Source organism: Schistocerca serialis, chromosome 1 (genome assembly GCF_023864345.2).
Source record: "Schistocerca serialis cubense isolate TAMUIC-IGC-003099 chromosome 1, iqSchSeri2.2, whole genome shotgun sequence".
Lineage (NCBI taxonomy): Eukaryota > Metazoa > Arthropoda > Insecta > Orthoptera > Acrididae > Schistocerca > Schistocerca serialis.
The window spans coordinates 366,328,145-366,331,244 of record NC_064638.1 but is presented as its reverse complement, the minus strand read 5'-3'; positions in this window follow the sequence as shown (position 1 = coordinate 366,331,244).

Here is a 3,100-nt window from a genome sequence, read left to right as displayed (position 1 = left end):
GACGAGTCGGACGTCGAAGAACGGCATAAATACCGTGGAAAGTGGGCGTGGTCTGGATTTCACGTGATAGCAGAGATAAACCTTAACAAGGATAAAATATAACTATCGATCATAGTATGTCAAAGATAAAAACTTCTTATCGATTCTGTGGCGCCACTGTCCATGTATCGCTGAGTTTCATAGCTTCTTCTTTTCTGTTAAAATTATCCCCATGTTTATATATTTCGATAGCTTCTCTATATAGCCGTGGATAATAGTTCGTCATAATACACAAAACTTCAGTTTCCGAAAATTTCACTTTGTGATCACCCAACTGACGAGCATGTTCCACCACGGCTGACTTGTGTGCTTTCCCTACTCGTCAAAGACTTTTATGTTCCTTCAACCGTGTATTCACACTTCTCTTTGTAGTTACAATGTAGACCCTACCACATGTACACAGAATCTTGTATACACTACTTGCAGACAGAGGGGGACGTTTATCCTTAACGGAACGAAGTACTTGGCCTATATTTTTTTATGTTCGTTCCTCAGTGGTGATGTGTTTCAAAACGACAAGGCACCTGCTCACACAGCTTGAACAGTTCGGGACAGTTTTTTCACCGCGAGAATGAATTATCGTATCTTCTGTGACCACCACGATCACCACATATCAATATTATGGAGCCTTTGTGGTATACTTTTTGGAGAAGGGTGCGTGATCACTCGCTATCCACCTCCATCACTGTTACCTGCACTATCCATAATTTTGCAGGAAGACTGCTATAAGATGCTCTTTAAAATCCTACAGGACTGTATTTATCCATTCCGAAATGACTGGATGATGACGATGATGATGATGATGATTGGATTGCGGGACGCTCAACTGCTCGGTTATCAGCGCCCGTACAAATTCTCAACCTTTCCTCAGCCCAATCTTGCCACTTTCATGAATCATGATGAAAGGATGAGGACAACACAAACACCCAGTCATCTCGAGGCAGGTGAAAATCAATGATCCCGCCGGGAATCTAAACCGGCACCCCGTGCTAGGGAAGCGAGAACGCACAGGGAGACCACGAGCTGCGGACGAAATGACTGGAAGCTGTTTTCAATGCCAACGGTATTCCTACGATGTTCAAATGGCTCTAAGCACTATGGGACTTAACATCTGAGGTCATTAGTCCCCTAGACTTACAATTACTTAAACCCAAATAACCTAAGGACATCACACACATCCATGCCCGAGGCAGGATTCGAACCTGCGACCGTTGCAGCAGCGCGGTTCCGGACTGAAGCGCCTAGAACAGCTCATCCACAGCGGCCCGCTCCTACAACGTATCAGGCATGGTAATTTGTTGAGTTTGTGATGCTTCCACACTTTTGTCCACCCCTCAATGTGAACTCGGTTACTGTAAGCGACTTCACTACATGTTTGGGAACATCTTATTTCGGATGTTAAGTTCGGCTACGATTAAGAAATGAGTGGGAATGTTTCAGACAGCGGGAGTTGCTAACGTTAACAGGTGGTTCGATCAGGAGCAGCGCTGGTTAATACACGGACACCAGGGACACTACGACACTTGGCATTCGTGACATTTGCGGAAGCCACGCCACAACAATCTCGCTTTGGAGTGTGTAAATACTATCCGTCAGATCAGGCACGCCATGGAATTGACGAGTCGTCCAGTCGGCGACCGTCGTAGTGATGGTTTCCGCTGTGAAACCGCTACTGCCCCACTATCAGCCTGACAGGTCCGCTGCCAAGGGAGCCTACCTCCACACGTAGGAGTAATTGCACTCAAAACAGATCAAAATTTTTTATGCTTTTTTCCGCAATGGGATCCAATGAAATAGCGACCTCAATAGTCATTAGACATCGTGAGACAGCAGAATGGGCGCTCCGCGGAACTCACGGACTTCGAACGTGGACAGGTGATCGGGTGTCACCTGTGTCATACGTCTGTACGCGATATTTCACACTCCTAGACATCCCTGGGTCCACTGTAACCGATGTGATAGTGAAGTCGAAACGTGAAGGGACATGGGCAGCACAAAAGCGTACAGGCCGACCTCGCCTGTTGACTGACAGAGACCGCCGACAGTTGAAGAGGGTCATAATGTGTAATAGGCAGACATCTATCCAGACCATCAAACAGGAATTCCAAACTGCATTAGGATCCACTGTAAGTACTATGACAGCTAGGCAAGAGGTGAGAAAGCTTGGATTTCATCCTCGAGCTGCTGCTCATAAGCCATACATCGCGCCGATAAATGCCAAACGACGCCTGGCTTGGTGTAAGGAGCATAAACATTGGACTACTGAGCAGTGTGGAGTGCGGAGTGACGAATCACGGAACGCAATGTGGCGATCCGATGGCAGGGTGTGAGTATGGCGAATGACCGGGGAACGTCGTCTGCCAGCGTGTGTAGTGCCAACAGTAAAATTCGGAGGCGGTGGTGTTAGGCGTGGCCGTGTTTTTCATGGAGGGGGCTTGCACCCCTTGTTGTTTTGCATGGCACTATCACAGCACAGGCCTATACTGATGTTTTAAGCACCTACTTGCTTCCCACTCATGAAGAGCAATTTAGGGATGGCGATTTCATCTTTCAACGCGATCGAGGACCTGTTCATAATGCACGGCCTGTGACGGAGTGGTTACACGACAATAACATCCCTGTAATGGACTGGCCTGCACGGAGCTGAATCCTACAGAACACCTTTGGGATGTTTTGGAACGGTGACTTCGTACCAGGCCTCACCGACCGACATCGATACCTCTCCTCAGAGCAGCACTCCTTGAAGAATGGGCTGCCATTCCCCAAGAAGCCTTCCAGCCCCTGATTGAATGCATGCCTGCAAGAGTAGAAGCTGTCATCAAGGCTAAGGGTGGGCCAACACCATACTGAATTCCAGCGTTACCGATGGAGGGCGCGACGAACTCGTAGGTCATTTTCAGCCAGGTATGCGGATAGTTTTTTTCACATAGTGTATGTTTGTTTATAAAATACACCAACATGACACGCAAAGTATTCCAATTTACACGGTAATTCGGGAGGAACGTTACGTAATTTGTGAGGTAATTCTGCGAGTGAAAATTAACAGAAGAAGTCCTATGAA